Source organism: Chiloscyllium plagiosum, chromosome 31 (assembly GCF_004010195.1).
Source record: "Chiloscyllium plagiosum isolate BGI_BamShark_2017 chromosome 31, ASM401019v2, whole genome shotgun sequence".
Lineage (NCBI taxonomy): Eukaryota > Metazoa > Chordata > Chondrichthyes > Orectolobiformes > Hemiscylliidae > Chiloscyllium > Chiloscyllium plagiosum.
In genome coordinates this window covers 26,232,613-26,243,186 of record NC_057740.1, presented here as the reverse complement: position 1 = coordinate 26,243,186, position 10,574 = coordinate 26,232,613, and the positions used below count along the sequence as shown (strand labels likewise).

The 10,574-nt window shown below is 40.6% G+C and overlaps 1 long non-coding RNA gene across 2 annotated transcripts in view; it reads right to left on the bottom strand.

The window, feature by feature from the left end:
* Positions 1 to 10,574, bottom strand: part of LOC122565343 — a 59,478-nt gene that overhangs the window by 2,354 nt on the left and 46,550 nt on the right. The window contains exons 2-4 of one of the 2 annotated variants that reach the window (XR_006316136.1): positions 3,457 to 3,647; positions 2,531 to 2,732; positions 1,935 to 2,159 (exon numbers count right to left, since the gene is read on the bottom strand). This is a non-coding gene — a long non-coding RNA (uncharacterized LOC122565343). The remainder of the gene's footprint in view (positions 1 to 1,934; positions 2,160 to 2,530; positions 2,733 to 3,456; positions 3,648 to 10,574) is intronic. The other variant, XR_006316137.1, reaches the window with a different exon arrangement.

The window sequence follows — 10,574 nt, the reverse complement described above, 5'->3', positions numbered from 1 at the left end:
ATCCAGAATCTGGTTTCCAGCATCTGCAGTCATTGTTTTTACCTCGTTGATTTTAACCCTACTGCGAATCCTCTTGCAAGGATGCCTGCCTTGAAGAAGTTTTCCTCCTCTCTCTACAAGATCTCTCCACGCTTCAGGCTCACTGCCTTTATTCTTGATGAAGAGCTTTTGCCCGAAATGTTGATTTCGCTGCTCCTTGGATGCTGCCTGAACTGCTGCGCTCTTCCAGCACCACTAACCCAGAATCTGGTTTCCAGCATCTGCACTCATTGTTTTTACCTTACTGCTCTCCAATCCCATGCTGCCTTTGCCATGTGCCTACCTGCAGTGACACAAAACCCCCACTACTAAGCTTGTGGCGCTGTTATTAATACTGGAGGTCCTGAGGGTAGGACCTCCTGCTTTATTTAACCCTTTCACAGTGCTTTATACCTTTGCGGGGAGTCTCCTTCTTAATCTATTGGCTTGCTGCTAACTTTCCTTCTGGGGATTGACCAACAACAGCCTTCTGCAGCAATTTCTCTACTTGAAACCGCATCAGTGCAGGAAACCCCTGGATAGAGATTGAAAATATTTTAGGCATGTCCACAAAACATCCCTGATAAGGTGAAACAGCCCCATGGACTCATGGGTGTCTCTGGCTTACGATCAACCAAAATGGAGAGTTTTCATTCATTAAGGAAGGGAAAACAACAAGAGCCTTCATCAGAAACAGGCAGAAGTGCACACCAAGGTCTCTCTGATCCTCAGTGATTCCCAGGTTCCTGCTCTTCATCATGTATTGCCTTACCTTGTTTATTCTTGCCGAGTGCATCACCTCATACTTACCCAGATTGAATTCCATTTGTGACTGGACTACCATCTGACCAGCTCCTCTATATCCTCCTGTAATCTAAGGCTATTCTCTTCACTATTTATCACCACACCAATTTGCATATCATCCATGAACTTACTGATCAAATATCCTACATTCAAGTATAACTTGTTTACATAAACCACAAATAGCAAGGGTCCAACACATCCCTGCAGAACTCCACAAGACACAGGCTTCCAGTCTCAAAAACATCTCTTCCTGCCACTCAGTCAATTCTGGATCCAATTAGCCAAATTTCCTTGGATCCCAGGGGCTGCTACCTTAGCTCTCAGTCTCCCACCTGGGACCTTATCAAAAGCCTTGCTGGAGTCCAAGTAGGCCACATCAAAAGCCCTCATTGCCCTCATCTACAAAACCATGTTGACTGATTTTGGTGAATCATTGCTCCTCCAAGCTTAATTCTGTCCCTCAGAATTATTTTTGATAATTTCCCTACCACTTAGGATAGATTGACTGGTCAAAAGTTTCCTAGTTTATCCATTGCTCCCTTCTTGAATAATGGTACCACATAGGCAGTCCTTCAGTTCTCTTGTACCTGTCCTGTGGGCAGACAGGAATTGAAAATTATTGCCAGTGACCCTGTGATTTCCTCCCTTGCTTCACTCAACTTGGGATATATTTTATTTGGTGTTGAAATTTAGCATACTTTTAAGCCTGCCACACCACTCAGAACTTCTTGCATCCATGCTAATTCCTTTAATTATATCACATACTTTCTTTCTGATTTATATTCCCACATCATTGCTCTCACTAGTAAACATACCTTCATCCTCTGCCTCCACACATAAATTACCATTGTGTTGCTTAATGATCCCTACACTTTCCTAGTTATCCATTTACCCTTAATATGCTTGTAAAATAATCTAGGATTTTCCTTATTTTAATCTACCATTATCCTTCTATGCTCCTTGATTTTGCTCTCCTAATTTCCTTTTTAAGATCCCCCTGGCACATTCTATATTCCAGGTCTGTGCCTGTGTGCTACGTCATCAGACATCAGCCTGGTGTTATTAATAATTGGCCTCAGCATCACTGAATTAAAGAAGGAAAATTGAGTCACCTCCCCCTCAGAATGAATTGCCGATGAACTCTCGGGCTGGGTGTATGTGCATGAGCATCAGATGAGGGAAAGGTCAGGCTCAGCTGTGGTGCTCCTGAATGTGAATGGCTTGCCATCACTCACTGTCGAGATTCACACATTAACAACGGTCATTTGGGAAAGTGCGCCAAAGGATGACAAGGACCTTTGAAACCCTAGCAAGAAATCGACACCTTCAAAAGACACCTTCAAAAAGTCGAGAAAATGAGCAGAACAAAATTTAGAAACAGTTAAAAGTAACCGTCATTCTAAGAATGATGAAAAATGGTTTCTTCCCTCTTATAATTAATAAAATACTTAATGTTAGTCATAGACCTACAAACATGTTTCTGTGCCTGTGTATGATTATTCATACATCTAAGTTTTGTCTTCCCTATCCCTTGTACTGATAATGTAAGTGAAGAACACAGCTCTATCTGTATTACTGCTGTGATACTTTAATTCAGTCAAATCAGTACTGAATGTATCACAAACTTTTTTTGTTACTGGAAAACAGCCGATAGAAAATGCTCCCTTTCTCCTTCCGATAATTCGACCTCTCACTATAGATTACTGACCTGGTTATAGAGCCTGGTTATCAAGAAACGCAGGTTACAGTGTCTGGTGTTGAAGCTTGAGGCGAGCACTTGTCCATTGACAATCCTGATTAACTATGACACTTGCAGCCACAATGATATTTTTCTGACGTTTCTGTCTTGGACACCAGAGCCCTACTCGCAGAGAGCTGTGTCATGAAGCTTCCTGTTGCAATGACTTTCACTAAAGGAGACAGAAAAATTTGATCAGGGCTGGGACAAACTCATTACCTACCTTAAATCAGTTAAAGTAGGAATACTTTTTTCGAGACTGCAAATACTTCCCTGGTAGATATCTTTCATTAACTTTTAGTTTGGCTCCTGAGTACCCACAGTATATACTGGAGTTCAGCAAGACTATATAGATTATCATCTGATGAAAATGGGACAGGGATTATTCTCCAGAGATTGTGTAAAATACCTTGAGATGCAATCTCCCCTAAGTTGTTTTCCACAAGGACGTGTTAATCACATCAATGCATGAATAGAACCATTGCCACTGAAAATCACATCTAACATTTCTGCTCAACTTAGGAACTTTTTTTCCAAAAACATCAACTGTGCCTTGCTAATGTTTAGCTTGAACTGTTGACAAGATCTACTTAAAATGTTCTATTCACACAATTATTTGATAAGGGAGGCAATGCCCAGTTAAGTGTCAACAGATGCCTCCGCACAATATATTTACTCATGAATTTATCAACATCAAATGCAAGATAAAGTGTGAAATCAGCTACATTTTTATCTTCAATATTAAAAAATTAGTACTCAGGCAGTAAAAAAAATCACATCACATTGTAGGAAGTCACAGAATTTGAACATATTCATTTTTCAATGAGAGGTTAGAACGTGAGGTTATAGAAAGAAAGAAAATTCATGTGACTCAAATAACAACAGCTCTTTTATACCTCTAATTTGTACAGCAGAACTGCTTGAGAAAATCCAACATTATTTGAAGTATTCATCTTGGGAAAACAATTTTGCTCCCAATCTTTTATCTAGGAGACAGAGAAGCTAACAAGGTGTTCTTCATTTCTTGATCTCTTGCATCTCTCACATTCTTTCTTCTGCAATCTTCACTTAGCAGAGAGACAGCGTACTGAGAAATATAATTGTAAATTAGAATTGATTTAACAGGCTCTGTCAAAGTTCAGATAATTAAATGTCAATTTACACAAACATAACAGTCAGAGAATATGTAATTTAAATGCATAAATCTGCTGCATGCAGTTTAAGAAACCCTCAAACAAAAAGAACACCGTTGCATTGAGATGTTAATCCATGTTTCAAGTTCCTTTTCTTCACTATTCCCAAGGTTCCATCTTTCTGCATCTTTATCTCTCCATTTCCATTCCCACTTTAATCTATTCACATCTTGTCTTTTTCTCAATTGCCTCTCCAATAGTCTGCACATCTGAACAAACGCAGGCAACTGTTATGTTAAATGACCCAGTTATCTGACAACTGTTGGAATTCAGTGCCTTTTATATTAGTTCTGTTCATGTGATAACCATGTGAAGGAAAAACCTTAACAATCCTCATTAATTTCGGACCTCATGACCAAAAAGGATGTTCGTCTTAAGACCTGTCTCATGACTCAAAAGAAGCCAAATAAATCCATCAATAGGAGCATTCTCCAGCACCTCGGAACAGTGAAGCCTCTGAAGATTTAGAGATCCAAAAACTGCTTTATGATTTGCCTTCATCTGCTGTTACGTTTTCCTTTCATTGTCCCATGAAATTAATATGCTCAATGTAACAGACAACTTCTCAAAGAAATTGTTTGTTTCTTCTTGCATGATGCTCCTGGAATTGATACTATAAATGTGCACTTGAAAGTTAAGCAGTGGGACAGAAAACATCTCGAAGGTTGCTGTTCTACTTTATTTCTGTTGACTGCAACTGAATACCCCAGACAAATTATAACTTAAAAAGAACTTCCCTTTATTCATCAAGTTGTTAATAAACATTATTTATTTTATGCTAGTTACATGTAACATTTGCTCAATGATACAAATTGTAGAACGGCAAAATAAAAGCATTAAAGTGTTCCTGCTGAAGAACGTGTTGGAAGTACAGATTTCAAACATTTCCTAAAGAAATCAGACTCAAGTTGTTTCATTCTGTTGGTAAATAAATAGGATTAAAAGCACAACACTAAATCCATTTAATATACCATTACAGCCTTGAAGACAACATCTCTGTATGTAAAGTAATAGAATGACTGCTCTTTATTTAATCTCATGTTCTGTCATGTGTCTGGTTTGTTCAGATTGTGTTCTGTGCAATATTCAACAAGCAGATCAGTTAAATGATAGAAAGATCAGTAACCTGAATAAGAAAATGTTTTATAATCTTTTAAAAACTTGAATGGACAAATATTGATAACAGTTTGGAAAAATAAATTTTGCAATATATTTAATGTCACTTAATTCTTAGCTTGCGTGTTATTTTCTTGCCTGGATCCACTTAACTTATATTTTACATTATGGAATAAAAAATACAGAATTTTTAAAAACCTTATCTGAGTTAAACAGTTGCATTCACTGGGATTTTTTGGATGCATTTCAGGGATTGGTGAAGAATAATGAGGGTGCAGTCACCTTTTAATCTGATGATCTAATGTAAACTTTCACCTCTTGGAATGCAAAACGGAAAATTCACTTTGCAATACTGATGCAAATTTACTGCACTTTCCTGGGTAAAACAACAACTCACGCTTTGAGGAACCATGAGGTTTAACATTTTCCTGGAAACATTGAATTCTTGGATTAAAATAACTAATGGAACCTAGGAACTGCGAGGAGTGGGACAAAGTGTGATTGAAAAGTGTATCCTAGTCCATACCCATCAACAGTCTACATGAATTCGTGTGCCTTTATAATGTATTTGGATTTACTCTTTAGGGTTATGATTCAGAACGCCTAAAGCTGCTAAAACCTAAATTCTGAAACAAATCTAAATCTCCACCCTCAATAATATTTGATAATGCATGTAAAACAAAGCTTTGTTAACTAGTTTTCAAACTTTTTATCCAATTCTTACAATAAATAAACAGAACTGGCCAGTTAAACATCATTTAACATACCTTTTTATGCATTAACTTTTTATGCATTAACTACCAGTCAACCATTCAGCAATGAATTTTTCTAGAATGAACTAGGCAAGTTTGTGATATATGCACTGATTAATTACAGGATGAGAATTTAAATGAGCTTCTGTATCAAGGTCATCCCACATCCATGGGATCTAACAGAGTCTTTGTAGTGCAGGTTATTGACAACATTTCCAGCTGTCGACAATTAATTGTCAATCATTCGTCGTGGAAACTTGTTGAGGGTTTTTTTTAACTGCTTCAGTGAATAAGGATTTGATCATCTATGGCTTATTGAGAATTAAAGAAACAGTAATATTTGCAATGCAGAATTGTATGTAGTTGTTAATAGTGATTTCTTGCTCAGTCCTTAATAACTCTAAAACTTACAAAAACAGAAATTGCTAAAGAAACTCAGCAGGTCTGGCAGCACCTTGGAGAGAAAGCAGAGTTCACATTTTGAGTCCAACATCTGTTTCGTTTCAAACCATTTCCTATACAATTGTAGATTTTTTGCAAATAGTGTATTTGATAATTTGTTTTTCTAAAAATCTTGGGACAGAATTGCAGAAATTGAGCAGTGATGTCTTAGTAGAGAGATGAAGCACTTGTCTTAGTCAGGCAGCAATCTCACTGATATAGACAAATCAGAGTCATATTCATTCAATAGGAATCCAATGCATTTTTAACCAGGACAACATCACCGTACAACCATGCCACAGCAGCTGCTGCAAGACATGTCAGAGTATTGACACGTGGGGATACCTCCCACCATGTACGCAGTGAGTACTCATGAGACTCAGTCCATCTCATATGTTGCTGGAAAGGATGCCCTGAGGCATGGTACATTGCCGAGAGCATGCAGACACTACGACAACAGATAACTGGACACCACACAACAATCACCAGGCAGGAGTGTTCCCTCCCAGTCGGGGAACACACCAGCGGTCCGGGACATACGGCCTCGGACCTTTGGGTGACTGTCCTCCAAGGTGGACTTTGGGACAAGCAACAACGCAGAGTGGCTGAGCAGAAGCTGATAGCAATGTTTGGTACCCATGGGGATGGCCTCAACCAAGCTTTGGATTCATGCCACACTACGTGATCCCACTGCACGATACTGTCTCCCCCATAAACACACACACACACACAAGCTCTCTCTCTTATGCACACACATGCACCCCTGCACTCAAATCAACACACGCACCCTCTCACACATACCCCATCACACTGACACACACACTTAACCAAGCTTACACACACACTCTAAAATATGCACTCACAACCACACACTCACATGCACACTCAATCTGTCGCTCCTACATGTGCGCGCACATAAGCTTATGGGGTGAGTTTGTTTTTGCAGAATTACATTTCAATTTGCTCAAAAACTGCATGAATCCATGTAAAACTCTGTAAACCTATCCAGAGGACTTGTCAGTCTGACATAGCATTGGGGTGCAGACAGACTTCACACCTATTGTTTAAAAAGCTGAGCTGTTTTGAGAATGTAATTTAAAAGGAAGTTCTGGGATTTAAATATCAAAGAACAGAAACCAGCATACCCCATTCTAAAAGATGAAAGTTTTAATCTAAGATTGTGTACCATATCACATCTCCATGGCACTGGCCTCATTTGGCTATAAATTCTGTGAGCATGACCTTAACCTCCATAACCACCTGATGAAGGTGCAGCGTTCCGAAAGTAGTGCTTCCAAATAAACCTGTTGGATTATAACATGGTGTTGTGTGATTTTTAACGTAGTCCACCCCAGTCCAACACCTCCAAGTCATTTAACCAGAGAGGTTGTCTTGGCTTTTCTGCTGAGGTGAAAGTGGTCTTCAGGCTCTGTCATATCAGTCCAAAACATTCCTTTGTCAGGATAGGAGGAGAAGGTCAACTTCAGGGCTCCAGAAGGAAAGCTTCCCATACTCAGACCTCCTTCCCAAAGCCCCCTTACCTGGAAATGTGGGGCAGCCATCAGTGACCCGGCCAGTATCAGCTCTGAATCCTCTTGGTTCTGGATGGGGTCACTGCTGTCAATGTCACCCAGGAGACGGACAACTAACACGCTGGTGTGATTATCCTGGAAACCTGAGTCTGACCCAATATTGTTGCTTCACTAACACAGGCAAGAGCACTATCAGACAACATCTTATAACACAGAGTCAGGATAGATTGCAAGTAATTTCGATACAGAAATAGCTGCAGTGAACTGTATAATTTATTTTGAGATTAGTGGAGATTTCAGACAACTGGGCGGCAGGAGGGTTACCACACTGTCATTTCATGTCTTGAATCGAGGTTCAAGACCAGGCCAGGCCAGTGAGATAAAAGGCCAGCCTTTCCACAAGCTGTAATAAGTCCGATGTGAAATTAGTTTCAGCAGACTGTGCCCTGTTTTTAGGCTAAGGACGGCCTGCCCACAATTTCAGAGGGAATCTCACCTCGTGATATGTTTTGATGCTGGAAGTGAAATGATAGTGTCACAGTGGTGGGTTCTCTTTTCATGTTGATTGCTCCAAGTCTGTTGGGAATTCTTCCAAAACGTGATATTGACACCTTCCTCTGCAAACACTCCAGAAAAATTACTAAACTAAAATCACTTTGGAGAAAGGAACGTTTTCTCAATCAACTTGAGGCTTGGAGTGAAAGTTTTGCGGTTAGATGAACACTATGCGCTGGGAAATTGGGTTTCTTAGCGCAATTGGTGTCAATATCATGGAAACCACAAAGCAAATTCGAGCGTGGGTGAAGCATGAACATTAGCATGGCGTGCTTGGGCTGAATGGCCTATTTCTGAGACTTATATCATATGTAACCATCAATGAAGAAAATAGTGGTATCTCTGCTTATGACCTCTTCAGTTGTGAGCCACATGGAACCCCCTGTTGGCCTGATGTGCATACATAGGCCTCTCCAGTGGTGCTGACATCAAACAATTATACTGACTGAGTTGGAAATAATTGGCTTTTGTTGACCACTCCCAGATGAACAGGCATTAGATGGTGGTAACATCTAGTAATCCAGAAGTCCAGGTCTAGGGACCTGGGTTCAAATCCCACCATTGTTGCTCATGGAATTTAAATTCAATTAATACATTCTGGAAATGAAAGCTTGTCTCAGGAATGGTGACCATCATCACAAAAACACATGTGCTTTACCAAGGCCCTCTCTAAGGAAATAAATCTACAATCCTTACGTACCTCACTTACATGTAAAATAAAGTTTCTAAAAATAAAATGAGATTTTACTGTCACATGTAGTCAAGTATAGAAGTTCATGAGTGCAGTGAAAGTGTACAATGTCACCATTCCTTGGCGCCATCTTGAGTAAAAGGGTACCTAGGTACAGAAGTCTTAGGTATAATGTAGAAAAATAAAGAAACAAAGTTAAAAATTAAACATTATAGTCCCGCTTAATATAATGTAGAAAAATAAAGAAATAAAAATACAAGTTCAACAGTCTCTCTTAAGTGCTCAGCCATGCTGGGCTCGAACTCCCGACAAGGGCTCGATCTCCTCCGCTTTGGCCTGCTCTCTGGGACAGCTCGGGCTGCCTGCTCTCACAGATACTGGGGGAACCTCCCTCACCACTGCATTGGGCTCACTCTTCCCGCGTTGGGCTTGATCTTCCACTGTCCAAGTCCAGATCCAGGCCCCCAGCCGTTGCCATGCTTCAAACCCGATGAAGCCGTGATGCTGTCACCGCTGCTGCGTCCACAACTGAGCTCTCTTCAGAAGTACGTTTGACCCCCTGCACTCACTGCCACCTAGATACCAGGAGACCGCACTCTCCACCACGTTAGGTTCGCTTGCCCTGTGATGGCTCCATCTCCAACGTTCTGGGCTCGCTCACCTTCACACTGATCTCCTTTGCGCTGCACAAACTCACTCTCCACAGAATGTAAATAGATTAAAGTAAGAAAACAGTGAAAGAAGAAAATTTACTGGGTGTGTCCAGCATTTGTTTGTGACACCAGATTGACAGTGATGTGGTTCATTCTTAATTGCCCTTTGCAGTGACCAAGCATTGGAGTTGAGACTGCTTCCTCCGAACTTCAGTCAGTACACACTTCTTCACCAAATTGGCTCCTTCATAACCAAGGCTTCACTTTGCCTAAACACTTCCAGTAAGACGGAGTGAAGCCACTCAAGGTTGATCAGCCTCTGAGACATCATTAGAAGCTTGGCTCATTGCCGTTAAACAGTTGCAATGTTACGGGTGAAACCTGACCAGGCCGACAAACCTACCCAAGAGAGGCAGCGCCATTGGCTGACACTGGCTAACTTGACTGGGAGAGGCGAGCTCGTCTTCATTCAGAAGAGCACTCAACTCAGAAAAATAACTTTTCTGATTGTGTCTTTATCCCATGCAAGCGTTTGGTGAAGAGCTATCAGACATTTACTCTCTCCCTGCTACTGACTGGTGTAACTCCTTTTATCTTTTAAGCCTTGATGTGGAGGTGCTGATGTTGGACTGGGTTGGACAAGGTCAAAATCAAGCGACACCACGTTATAACTTTCGGAGCGCTGGTCCTTCATCAGTTGTTAGTAAGAAGATCTTAGACTCAGAATTTATAAGAAACATTAAGGTCTTCCTCTTTCACTAGCACCTGATGAAGGAGCAGCATTCCAAAACCCAGTGTTTTCAAATAAACTTGTTGGACTATAACCTGGTGTCATGTGATGTTTGACCTTATTTTTTAAGTGTGAGTTCTATTGGCAGCATCACTGTTGTGCCAGTAGTTCCACACTGGTTGCTGCAATGCTGAGATAGACATTGACTGCCCATGAGCCATCTAATGGTGATGTTCTGTGTGATAGTGCTCTGCAACGTCAACCTTACTGGGTGAACTCACACACTGAGAGCATGAAGCATGGAATAGGCAGTGGTACACACATTGACAGAGCCCACCATCTTGCTGCACT